Below are 14,047 nucleotides of genomic sequence, written 5' to 3' on the forward strand. Positions count from 1 at the left end.
TGTACAACTGCAACATGACATCCCAATTCCTATACTCAATGGTCTGAGTAATGAAAGCAAGCGTGCCAAACATCTTCTTCACACTATTCCTGTGACGCAATTTTCAAGGAACTGTGTACCTGAAACCCTAGGTCTCTCTGTTTGTCAACAGTCCCCAGGGCCCAACCATTAACTCTTACAATCTCTTTTCTATTCCTGGATAGTTTACAATCATATTCTATTTTTGCCATTAGCATCAACTTTTTAGTAGTTTTTCGCTGGTTTCCGAGAAGCTCCCAATCTTCAGACTTACAAAGTCTTTGCAAAACTACATGCCTCTAATTACAATCCTTAACCCCCTTAAGTAAGCTACAGGTGGAGCTTTCTCACTGAGTTTTTGTTTCCAGTGATTTTGTTGGACATTTATACATTATTGCTTTAAATGTTTCCCCCTTTACTTACTGTCGTACATTTTTTTAATAAATATTTTTATTAAAAACTTTTACAAAGCTTTTACAAAGCAACTATATCTAAAAAACAAAACCAAAATAGAAGAAGATACAGGTAGTACAACAATGTCATATCACAATACTATTAATAATAAACTACCTACTATTCTACCAGAACAAATGTACCTACTTAACTTAAACTAAACTACAATCGAATTAAATAAAAATTAAATTAAGCTGAATTCAAATTACCTTAAATTAAGTTATATCACATTACTTTATTCTATTTTAGTAACCACACCTCCACTGAAGCTTCAACCTGTGGGAGCAGCTGTATTTTTTTTCTCAGTTTCCCTGTCCCAGGGCCCCATGGGTGCCAAACTGATTCCCACGATTACCGTACATTTAGTCTGTTAACCAACCAACCTCAGCCAGGCCTCCACTCACCTCTGTATATTTGAGTTTTGTTTAAGTTTAGTCTTCTTGTTTATTGATTGGAATATGTCATTTTCAAACATAATATGAATTCAATTGCATTTGTGACCATTATTTCCCAGTGGATTATTCATATGAGATTACTAATTAAACCTGCCTCATTGCACCAGATGATATTTAAAATACCTTTATCTGCATTTGTTTCCAAAACATACTGTTATAAGAAACAGTCACAAAGGCATTCCCTTTTGATCAATATTGCCCAACTCTAATAATTTATTAAAAACTGAAAGAACCGCAAATGCTGTAAATCAGAAACAAAAACAGAAATTGCTGGATAAGCTCAGCAGGTCTGGCAGCATCTATGGAGAGAAATCAGTGTTGAAGAAATTGAGGCACTATGGAAAACATTGTGAATACTTATTTGCATAGACAGTAATTGAAGTGGTTGTAGTCTGTTATGAAGATGTGGGTGTACTGTACCTTTAAGCGAGTTAAAAGCTAGCAGAACTACCTGACAGCCCCAAGTGTTCCCAATAAGGTAATAATGTAACACTTGGTCGAAAGCTAGATTAGCTGGGTTGCCTGGAAACGACAAAACAGATTCGAATTAGGCCAATCAGTTTAAATTATACCATGAAAAATACCAAACCCCAATCAAGTTTGAATTGAATCTACTGACAATCTTAAAAGCCAATGATACAATCCGATGCTTTGGGGATGTATAAGACTGTGGAAAATCGAACAGTTCAGGGGGGGCGAACCGCCAAGCCAGCGACATCTGCAGACTGCCCTGAGAATAGAATAGCTCTCGTAAAGGTACCTTTGTCGATCAGTAACCTGTGAAGCAGAATCCCTGAGAAGAAGAAAAGAAGACACACGAAGATCCAAATAGAAGATTCGACAGCTGGCTGATTTTGAAAACTTGAATTTTTAGTAAATCTTTATTGGAGGGTTTTATTAGACTGGTATTATATAAGGGGATGGTTAGAGACGGAGTTGTGAATAGGTTAGTTGATTATTCTCTGTTTTACTTCAAGAAATAAAGTTGTTACTTTTACTTTAGTTTTTGGCCTCTTAAATTTTCACAGATTAGGGCACGGGATAAATCTTTTCTGTGTTGCTGGTTTAAATTAAGCAGGAGGGCTTGCCTCGTGTCATCAGGAAGTGTGAGATTCTCTATGCAGATGAAGCTCTGGTAGGCAACAAAGTGTCAGTTGGTCTCTGGATTCGTGACCAGTTGTTGATGACAAAGGCGTTTTCCTTGTCTAAAGCCATGAGACTGATTCTTGGGACTGGGAGCAAGACAGAGAGAGTTGATTTGATCAACAAGAACAATAGAACAAAACTTGCGGACCAAAGACTACTGAATTGTCTTTCCAGTTTTTCCCCTCCATCCATGTTTTTGGTTTTATCCTGCCTTACATCTGTCTGTCTGTCTGTCTGTCTGTCTGTCTGTCTGTGTAAGGGGACAGTTTACATGGAGAATAGAGTTATAACTAGCAATGTTGTAGTCTAACTATTTATTTTGTTGATCTGTAGCTAGAATCTCATTACAGAACAACCTCGGATATCCGAACATCAATTATCCGTATTTTGGAATATCCAAACAAGATCTCAAGGTCCCTGTAAAAGAGATCCCATCTGAAGAACTTCACTAACTCACAACGAATCAAGCATTTCAATGTTGGACTGATTGTAAAATATTCGGCCACCCCCACAGGTTTCTGATTAAGTTTATTTTGAAATCATTTCAATCCCTCTCCCCTCACCCCATGTTATTATTTTCAATTAGTTCTGAAGATATTTGGCTTCTTGTTTTTCAGAGCTCTGGGTCGCTGGTTAAACCAGGTGGTGAATTGTGAAAAGTGAAGTTTTGCCATCATCATTTTTACGTCCGTTAGAACTATCTCTTGAATCTTCCAACATTCCCCCTCCCCTGTGCCAAAGTCGAGGAAAACAAAAGCTTGTTATTTCTGGTAATGCAGTTTCAATGACTGCCCCTCCGTGGTTCAATTTCCACCTCACTCCCTGGTGTTGCAATCACTGCAAAGTAGGCCTACGCATTTACAAAGCAAATCATTGTGAGTTAGCATACATGAAAATAAACAGGAGGAAAACTGGATGGGGGTAAACACGAGGAAAGCATTACCCCCCTAAAAGAAATTGATGAGAAGACAGGAATTGAAGTCAGAGAAAAAAATCTTCCCTGTCTCTGGCGTTCCCCCTGTATCTTGTGCCTCTCTCTCTCTAAGGGCTTAGCAGTTGCTGATGGAGGGAGGGACAACACTTGATTAGTCTGGATGGTGGGACAACACTGAGCAGAAAGATATCGGCTAGGATAAAACCGAGGAAAATGTCAGTGGAAAGTTTCACAGACTTCAGCCAAACTCGAGCCCAAAAGTGATTTTATTTGTAAAATTTGTACACATTTTATCGATTGAATGAATAAAAACTCTAAATATGCTTTTTTACGTAATTAATCTAGTATGGCTTCCTTTGTTTACGATCAGGTCAGTTATCCGAACAATCACTTATCCGAACAATCAGTTATTCGAACAAATTGCCCCCTCCCCCCACCCTACCTCCTCCCGCCTCCCTTGTTCGGATAATCAAGATTGTTCTGTGGTTGTAATAAACAGGAATTCTTGTTCAGTATATCTACCTGGTCAGTGTTTCCTGCCAAACCAGGCCGGTTGGGGAATTTTGCGTACTTACTTTAAAATCTTTCATTTTCATGACAAATCTGGGAAAAGGTGGGCTTAATTTCCAGTGCACTACCCCAGTGAGGTATGAACGGAGCTGGTGGGGATCGGGTGAAATGAGGAGAAAGTGAGGTCTGCAGATGCTGGAGATCAGAGCTGAAAATGTGTTGCTGGAAAAGCGCAGCAGGTCAGGCAGCATCCAGGGAACAGGAGAATCGACGTTTCGGGCATAAGCCTGAAGAATTTTCAGATCGGGTGAAATGAGTGGACTACAATGTGTTGAAGCCTGACACCAATCACTCTATGTTTATTTACACAAGATTAGAAGTTGTCAAGTCTATATTGGTTCTGTTTTTTGATACATTATATGCCTGTTTGATTCCCACATCAAAGAGAGGCCTTGGAGAACAACTGAATCAATACTTCTTTCATCACCAAAAGAATCTGGCCCAAACTCAGGAAAATGTTAGATGAGCCAAAAACACAAACACGAGCCAATGAGCAGAACCTGATATTCACAAAATAAGTATGACAAACCATCAGGAATAGACAGCACAGGCTTAAAAATGTTAACATCAGCAAAACAAGCTCTGGCAGAGCCATTTGGCTTGGAGTGAGAGATTGTATTTGGAATTGTATCTTCCACCAGGCAGATGTTCTCCTTCAAATACCACGATTAGCAAGAAATGTTGATCAAGTCAGAATTTGAAAAGCATGATTTTGCTGCTCGTCGGATGCTGCCTGAACTGCTGTGCTCTTCCAGCACCACTGATCCAGAATCTGGTTTCCAGCATCTGCAGTCATTGTTTTTACCTCATCTCACAATTGTTTATCTGCAGGATCTACACTTAAAGTCAGAAAGTATTTGCATTGATGTAATGTGTTTCATAGCTGTCCAAATGGCATCCACTCAAATGAAGTATTTCTAAAATGCAGTCACTGTGGTAATGAAGGAAATATAAGGCGATAATGACCCAGGGAATCTTTCCTTAATGGGTCTGGTATCATCGGTAAAGAGAAATCAGAGTTAATGCTTCAGGTCTGGTGACCCCTTCTCAGAACTGATGGTAGCTATCTTCTGCATTTAAACTGACATTTGCCTCTGAAACATTTACTTTGATTTCTCTTCACAGATGCTGCCAGACTTTCTCAGCTTTTCCAGCAACTTCTGTTTTCGTTTCCGATTTACAGCATCCGCAGTTCTCTCAGTTTTTATTTACTCTTTTTTTGAATGCAATGAATTTGGTGTAAGCTGATGGCTGTGGCAAACCATCTCTATAATACAAGAGTCATGCTCTCCCTTCAAGAGAATACCTTCAATCACACGAGAGCAATTACAACATTTAAAAGACATTTAGACAGTTACAAGGATAGGAAAAGTTGAGAGGGAAATGGGCCAAATGCAGGCAAGTAGGAAACCTGGATGAGTTGGGCTGAAGGGCCTGTTTCCATGCTGTATACCCTCTGAGACTCTCTGACTCTATCCAAAGCACCTAATGCTGCACCATAAACCAAGTGCAGATCCTCCAGGAGTGTAACAACAATATGCCCAGGCGCAGCATCACCTCATGACTATATGGTCAAACGTTTCTGTTGCTTCCATTATGTGTTATCTCTGCTAAAGTATCTGCTGTGCCTCAGTGAGTACCACTCACACCTCTGAATCTGAAGGTTGTGTGTTCCATTCCAAAGCACTGAGCATACAAATCAAGATGCACTCCAGTCCTCAGTGGAAGAGGCACTGCCTTTCAGATGAGATGTTAATCGAAATACTGACTGGATGTAAAAGATCCTGGGCACCATTTTAAAGATCAGGGAAAGATCCTCCCTGGCGTCCTGGCATGTATTTATTGTTTAATCAATATCACAATAGTTGATTATCTACTCATTATCCACATTTCTGTCTGTGGGATCTTACTGTGTACAAACCGACTGTTGCATTTCCTCCATTTTGACAGTGCTACTCTTTAAAAAGTAATTCGTTGGCTGTAAAGCACTTCAGGGTAGTCCGGGCTTTTAAAAGGTGCTATACTAATGCAAATGTTTTATTTTTGAAGAAGAATATGACATTAGTAAACAATCCAAAGGTGGACATACTATAGTCTATTTTAATGGGTCTTCCAAATATAGACCATTGTTCTCAGTTCAAAGTTCCATGGTATGTTTCATTAGCTTATCCACAAGTCTAGCCTTCAACTCTCAGTTCGATAACGGAAAGAGCTGCAGATGCTGAAGATCTGAAACAAAAACAACATGCTGGAGAAACTCAGGTCTGGCAGCAACTGTGGCAAGCAAATCAGTGTTAACCTTTTGGGTCCAGTAATACTTTATCAGAACCCTCAATTCTATTTTTGTGTTGACTCTGTCAGTATCCTCTCCAGTTTTGATAGATCACCTCTCTCATGCTTGCAAGGATTTCAGGCTGACTATCAGTCTGAAGAGGACGAGCGTCCTGGCACAGGACTCAGAGGCACCGCCGGCATCACCATCGATGACTATGAACTCAATATCGTCCATCAGTTTACGTACCTTGGCTGTACCATCACTGACAACTTCTCCTTGCACACAGAGCTCAACAAGAGGATCGGGAAAGCTGCGTCAACTGTGACTCACCTCACAACTCGAGTACGGACAAATCCCAAGTTGAGAGTGAAGACAAAATGTCAGTCTACAACACCTGCGCCGTAAGCACACTGCTGTACGGCAGTGAAACGGGGACTATATATGCCGGATAGGAGAGAAGACTGAACACCTTCCACTTTAGGAGTATCTGCCGAATCCTGGGCATATTCTGGCAAGACAGAGTGTCCAACACAGCGGTCCTACCTCGAGCTGGCCTTCCCAGCGCGTACACTCTGCTCAGGCAGCGGAGACTGCGCTGGCTGGGCCACGTCCACCACATGGAGGATGGCCGCATCCCAAAGGATATCCTCTACGAAGAATTCACATCCAGGTAGAGACCCACTGGGCATCCCCAGCTGCGCTACAAGGACATCTGCATGAGGGACATGAAGGCGCTTGATATCATTACGGACCCCTGGGAGCGGCTTGCAGCTGACCGCACTAGATGGAGAAGCACCCTTGAACCAACACCTCAACACAGGGGAAAAGAAGCTGATGAGCGCTGCAGCAGACAAGCAGGCACCAAGGAAGGAGTGCAGCAGCTCCAGCAGATCAATGACCACATACAGATGTGACCTCTGTGACCTCTGTGACCGCGTCTGTCACTCCAGCATTGGTCACAAGGGACGTTGCTTCAGGGAATCAGAAAGCCAGAACAACGAGGGTGCAACCCATGGGCAGCTAAGACCGAAAGGGGCCACACTGCATCCTCTCTCCCAATATACTACCTTCCGTTCAATGTTCACTCTTTAGTACTGAGTACGTTCAATAGTACTGAGGTGCTATTTTATAGGAGGGACATATTTAAACACATGTTCTCCTAGAATATTGTAGGAGAAAATCTTTGGGGCTTTTAATTTTGTTTTGGACTTATTTTTGTGTCCTTCCATCACTTCAATGGTGATCTATTACATTATTGGACAGTTTACTGTTAGGCCATTTGATAATTGTTCATTATCTACCTTTCTCTGAATGGAGTATTTACAAATCATCTCCGTTCTGCTTTCCCTCCCTGGATTTGTTTCTCCCATCTTGGCAAAATGCTTGTTTGTCTTCCAATCTTAGGTTCTACTCCAAGGGAACTGAAACCATGAGCACACCTTTAGTCTTTTTAGAAATATTAATTGCCCTGAAGCAAGTTTAAAACATTTAGATTTGCACGTTTATTCCACCCTCCTCCCTTCCTCCTTCCGATAAGCACAAACATAAAAAGGGTAAAGAAGGGGTCTTGTGGGACAGTGGGGTATTATCTCTATCTCTGAGCCAGGGTCTTGGGTTTAAGCCCCACTTGCTCTAGAGGGGTGTCACATCAGGTTGATTAAAAATATCAGAAAGGGTAAAGATTTCAGACACGCGTTTCTTTCCAATCTCTCATAGCTATGGAGGAAACTATTGTTTGTCCCAATTACCCTGACATCCCTCTAAAGACAGGAAAGAATACAGCAGGAACCTGTTGCAGATGGTCCCTGTAGAGTCATAGAGCATGGAAACAGACCCTTTGTCCAGCCAGTCTACATCAACCATGTTCCCAAACGAGACTAATCCCCCCGGCCTACATTTGGCCCTTATCCCTCCAAACCTTTCTAATTCATGTACTTGTCCAAATGTCTTTTAAACGTTGTGACTGTACCTGCATCCACTGGCAGGTCATTCCAGACATGCACCACTGTGACAAATAGTTGTTCCTCATGTCCTTTTTAAATCTTTCTCCTCTCACCTTAAAAATTTGTCCAATAAAAAGCAAAAGAACTGTGGATGCTGGAAAAGCTCAGCAGGTCTGGCAGCATCTGTGGAGAGAAATCAGAGTCAATGTTTCCGGTCTAGTGACCCTTCCTCAGAACTGATGGTTTTTATGCAGAAGATAGAACGGGGAGTGAGTAAGGAGTAAACGATAGGGGGAGATAGAGTTCAGAGAGAGATGCACAGTTGGACTGACAAAGGAGTGGACAACCATTAGGTGGGAGAATGAACAGTTAGTGGGGACTGTTACTGGCAAGTAGTCCCCTCACTCTATCTTCTGCATAAAAACGAACATATTCCTAACAACCATCAGCTCTGAGGAAGGGTCACTGGACCCAAAACAATAACTCTGATTTCTCTCCACAGATGCTGCCAGACACTCTGACCTTTTCCAACTATTTCAGTTTTTGTTAAAAATATTCCCACTGCTTTTAAACTCCTCCACCCTAGGGAAAAGACCCTTGTCATTCCTTATCTATGCCCCTCATGATTTTCAAAACCTCAATAAGGTTACCCTTCAACCTCCTACATTCCAGTGAAAAACATCCCAGTCTTTCCAGTCTACTTTTATATTTCAAACCCTCCATTCCCAGCAACATCCTGGTAAACCTTTTCTGAACCGTCTGCAGTGTAATAATATCCTTCTTATAACAGGGCGACCAGAACTGCACAAATTACCCCAGAAGAGGCCTCACCAACGTCTTGTACAATCTCAGCATAACGTCCCAATACCTATACTCAAAGTTCGAAGCAATGAAGGCAAGTGTGCTGTTGCTGCGAGTTGTTGAAAGCTGTGCTGTGAAGATACTGAGCCCTGGCACTGTTCTTTTACAACCAGTGCACCGAGTGTGCTGCTGGAATGAATTATTAGCTGACAGTTTCACAGCCAAAACTGACCCCATGTGAGTTACATTATCCAGGATGTGGGTTGCAGAAGGCAGTTGCAAACATCAAATAATCTATCCACCTGGGACCATTTTAAGCAGGGTACCTTTTGGCAATCAAGTAGCGAAAATGGAAACATGGCGCTTGATCAACTTAAATCATGTTCTGACATTTTGAATAAAGCTATTTGTTGGCAATTTTGCATTCTAAAATTGCAAATTCAGTTTATTAGAAAAATAATCATCATTTCAATTTGTTCAAGGAAAATGTTTTACTTTGCCTTTAGACCATCTGGGAGAGGGAGTTGATGTGACTGAAATGAGATTAGCAATAATTTGTAACCTGTAACTGTGAACTTTAAAGTTGCTATTAGCCAAACCTCTGAGGCGGGGGTTTCTGACCTAAAACTGAAGTCTTACATCTATTCTTGTTTATTTTCTACACATTACAGAATGTGATCTCGTGTACCCAATGCTGGTTAGCTCAATTTCAGCATAGAATAATGCCAACTGAATGGGTTCAATTCCCAAACTGACTGAGGTTACCGTGAAAGGCTTGTCCCTTCACCTGAGGTGTGGTGACCCTCAGGTTAAACTCATACCGGTTGTGTCTCTCTCCTTCTAATGAGAGAGCAATGCTACAGTCCAGTAAGACCATGGCGATTTTACCTTTCACCCAAGGTAGATCAACAACTGTCACACAAAGCTAAGAACATGGGTCACTTGACCTTTTAAAAAGTTATCTTTGTATTTAGTAATCAATCATTTTTATGCATTTAAACCAGGCGTGAAACTTAAACGATGCCTTAAAAATGAGTAGTTCAGTACTTACGCTACTGAACAAGAGATCTGGTATTATTATTCAAGGGACATGGCTGGAAGTTGAATTCAGTTGAGGAAATAAAACTATCAGATTATCATAAAACCCTGTCCAGTTCATAATTGTAGTTTCTGGAAGCGAATCCACCGCCCATTCCCAGTCTGGACATTATATGACTCCAGGCCCAAGCAAGAGTTATCCACGTTAACTGCCCTCTGAGATGCCCTCATAAGCCATTCCGTTATAATCAAGATGATAGCTCGTCACCATCTTCTGAAGGGTAATTAAGTATTTGTGGTAGATGTTGGATGTGCCAGCATTACCCTCACCCCATGAATGACATTTCAGAGAGAAACTTGCAATGTAAACATTAATTCTTCTGAAGAGGTGTCAGCTGCGTTTTAACTGGTAACATTCTTGCTTCTGGTCAGAACACATGGGTTCAGGAGACTTAAGCACTCAATCCAGGCTGTTAATTCAGTGCTCTGTCTGATGTACTCACCTTTCCATGACTGCAATATGACATGAATGCGAAAACTGACTAGGATATGGAGGAAGAGCAGGCTAATGGAACTAATTATATCACCCTTGAAAAGTACAATCTGAGGCATAATATGCTGAATGGTCTCCTTCTATACTGAATCATTTCATGAACACAGCTGCCTGCAGATCATAGGGAGTGGGGCTTATGAGGTAGGGTGCAAACCCTTCATAACATCAACTGGAAGATTCATTTCTCTTGTGATGCAACACACACACACACACAGACACACACATTTTCTTTTTCCGAGACCAATTATAGATTCAAAACTGTTCCACTTGTGGTGTTGAGGCCTTTCAATGGGTTTTCAACTCACCAACTATGATGATATGGATTTCAGAAAATCAGAGAAATAGAATGGCTGTTGGCCTGCAGTGGGTTTCTGCTGGTTGTATGTAAAACCAATATAGTTTACATCCACTAACTAGGTCATGTAGCCTCTCTCTGAGAGAGTTGCAGACCTGGTCTCTCTATCTGTTCTCACGTTCATTTTCAGTATAATATTCCTACTGCTGTAGCCATTATCTCCTGCTTTGAAAATGTCCTCTTTAGAAAACACATACATGCGCTGACAATAATATTATAAAATAATGAATCAATAAATTCCACTCATGCCATGTATTTTCGATAGCATACCTCCATTAGAATTCGCTGAGTTTATAATTCACTAAGTTTATAATTCGCTAAGTTTATAATTTGCTATCTCTAGTTCTATATGCTAACGTGGATTCAGAAGAAAATAGCAAATAGATTTTTATGTGAAGAGAGAGAATTATACATTTCTAGGACAGAAACAGGCCATTCATTTTACATGTTAGCATATTGTTCTATACTTTTCCCCCTCATGTACTTATCCCTTTAAAGATATTTCTCATTTAACCATTCCATGTGGTAAAAGATTCTACATTGTCTCTGCTAGATGAGTTCTGAATTCTTTATTGAATTGATTCGTGACTTTTATATTCAGATTTTGGATTCCCACATCAGGAAAATATTTATCTGTGTTAAAACCTTAGTAAAATCCTTCATAATTTGAAAGACCTTAAACAGACCATTCCCTCTGTTTTGTTTCTTTTCTCTCAAATAGAACCCCAGTCTGCTCAATCCGCCCCGAAAGATATAATCACTCAACACTAATACAATTCTTGCAAAGCCTGTTTTTGCACCTGGTTTTGTGCATCTACATCTGTTTTGTAACATAGAGACTCAAATTGATAATTGAATTATTTGATTGGACAGTTTTTGTTCTTTTGTAAGTTTGGGTTTGGCAGCTTTGAAGGAAAACTAAGTGATTTGATTTCCTCTCATTGGCACCTCACAACTTAGCCAAGCTGTTTTAGATTTAACATAGAAAAGCAGCCCAAGGCATCTCACAAGAGGCATAACCGGAATGAAATGGGCACAGAGACAGCAGATGAGGTGACCAATAGTTTCATCTTAGGTAATGGGTTTTAGCAATGTCTTCAAGACCAGGATAGATTTAGGGAGCAAATCGAGGAAGAGTGGGGTGAATGGAGCTGAAAATGGAGTCAGGGGAATTGGAAGGTTGGGGGACTGCTGCCGGGGACCTGGGTGGACTGTAATATCAGAGGAGGTTGCAGATACAGGGAAGATAAGAGCCATGATACAACGTAAAAATGAGGCTCAGGATTTTGGGTGAGCAGGAGGTAAGAGTGATGGGGCTTAGTGGGATTTCATCTGAGCTGGAACAAAGTTGGACCTGGCGCCAAAGACACACAGGATTGGTGGGGGGGGGGGTCGGGGGGTGGGGGGGGGGTGAGCTGAAGTTTGGTAAAAGTGGAAGCTTTAAGAAAGACAGGTGATGCAGAAGTACAGGGATTTAGGGAAGAGATTCAAGGTTCAGTTTGCTGACATGGTTACTCCAGAACAGGTGGGCAATGTGTATAGGTTAGAGGGATACACACACGGTCACAGCTGGAGAAGAGGCATGGAAGAGATGACACAGTGAAAGAGGGATGGCAATATGTGGATTAGAGTTTCAAATTTGAGATGTTCAGTGACTGTAAGCCATGGTAGGTCAGTGATGACAGGGGTGATGAATAAGTCAAACTTGAGCATGGATTGGAGACAGATAGTAGGAACTTGGATCAGCTAAAACTTGTACTGAGTGATTAAATGGACTCCAGCCTGTTCGAATAGTCAAGACTGGAGGTGGAAAAAGCATGAATGAGCTTTCATTAATAGAAATCAGTCACTGATTTTATAACATTCAACAGCATTGTTAATGTAATTCCAAAAATGTCGCCAAACTTTCCCCATTAATCTTACAGGCTCCTTATTACACAAGCAACATCTTCTTATTACACAAGCAACATTCCTGAAGAAGGGCCTGTGCCCGAAACGTCGAATCTCCTGTTCCCTGGATGCTGCCTGACCTGCTGTGCTGTTCCAGCAATAAAGTTTCAACAACATCTTCTTATCCCTTCCCATCCAAAATGACATGGAGCTTGAACCTGAGTTGTAGCTCACCTTCTTTATTCAACCAGTTCTTTAACAATTGGTATAAATAAAACAAAGAACTGCAGGTGCTAAAGATCTGAAATAAAAACAAATTCCTGAAAGCGCTCAACAGGTCTGGCAGTGTCTATCAAGAGAGAAACAGAGTTAATGTTTTGAGTCCAATGAACTGGAAGTGTCTGAAGAAGGGTCACTGAACTCAAAATGTTCACTCTGTGCTTTCTTTCCACAGATGTTGATTGACCTGCTGAGTTCCTCCAGGAATTGCTGTGTTTTTGTTTCTTTCACAATCATGTCAGCTTTGTCACTGTGAAGCATGCACTGCATCCAGTGGTGCTCCTCATCTAGTCTGAGTTCCAATCACCCTTGTCTGTTGGAAAGATCACTTCATCTTGAGCAAAACCTCATTGCCACTAGCTCATGGGCTAAAAGCCCTCTCCATACCCTTGTGCCTCTCCCTAGCCAGCATTTGTAAACCCTGTTTCAGACTACAGGCTGCATTTGACTTCTGGTCAGTGCCAGTGACCCTGCTTGTTGCACTGCGTCTGAGTTGCAGAAACAAAACGATCATCCACAGAGCCCTCTGTGCTTCCGTTTACTGTGTTTGCCATCCATTTTAATCCTGCACCACATCAAAGTAAATTTAATTACACTGCAATAGAACACAATCATTAATATATTAAAACATCATTCTCATCAGGTTTTTACAGAGGAAACATTTGCATTTATTTAGCATCTTGCACAATGTCAGAACATCCCAAAGTACTTTACATCCAATGAAGAATATTTGAACTGGCGATACTGTTGTGATAGAATACAGAACATAGAACATTACAGCGCAGTACAGGCCCTTCGGCCCTCAATATTGCACCGACCTGTCATACCAATCTGAAGCCCACCTAACCTACACTATTCCATGTACGGCCATATGCCTGTCCAATGACGACTTAAATGCACTTAAACTTGGCGAATCTATTACCATTGCAGGCAAAGCATTCCATACCCTTACTACTCTCTGAGTAAAGAAACCACCTCTCACATCTGTCCTGTATCTATCACCCCTCAATTTAAAGCTATGCCCCGTTGTGCTCGCCGTCACCATTCTTGGAAAAAGGCTCTCACTGTCCACCCTATCTAACCCTCTGATTATCTTATATGTCTCTATTAAGTCACCTCTCAACCTTCTTCTCTCTAACGAAACAGCCTCAAGTCCATCAGCCTTTCCTCATAAGACCTTCCCTCCATACCAGGCAACATCCTAGTAAATCTCCTCTGCACTCTTTCCAAAGCTTCCACATCCTCCTTATAATGCGGTGACCAGAACTGTACACAATACTCCAAGTGCAGCCGCACTAGAGTTTTGTACAGCTGCAGCATAACCTCATGGTTCCAGA

General features: G+C 41.3%; 1 long non-coding RNA gene across 1 annotated transcript in view; it reads left to right on the forward strand.

The window, feature by feature from the left end:
- Nucleotides 1–3,283, forward strand: part of LOC148139900 (uncharacterized) — a 35,266-nt gene extending 31,983 nt beyond the window's left edge. Inside the window, exons 2-3 of the long non-coding RNA XR_015753308.1 lie at nucleotides 2,406–2,586; nucleotides 2,690–3,283. This is a non-coding gene — a long non-coding RNA (uncharacterized LOC148139900). The remainder of the gene's footprint in view (nucleotides 1–2,405; nucleotides 2,587–2,689) is intronic.
- The last annotated feature ends 10,764 nt before the right edge of the window (nucleotides 3,284–14,047 follow it).

Source organism: Chiloscyllium plagiosum, unplaced genomic scaffold, assembly GCF_037043375.1.
Source record: "Chiloscyllium plagiosum isolate Xiang-an unplaced genomic scaffold, Cpla_swu_hap1 HiC_scaffold_36, whole genome shotgun sequence".
NCBI classification, from domain to species: Eukaryota; Metazoa; Chordata; class Chondrichthyes; order Orectolobiformes; family Hemiscylliidae; genus Chiloscyllium; species Chiloscyllium plagiosum.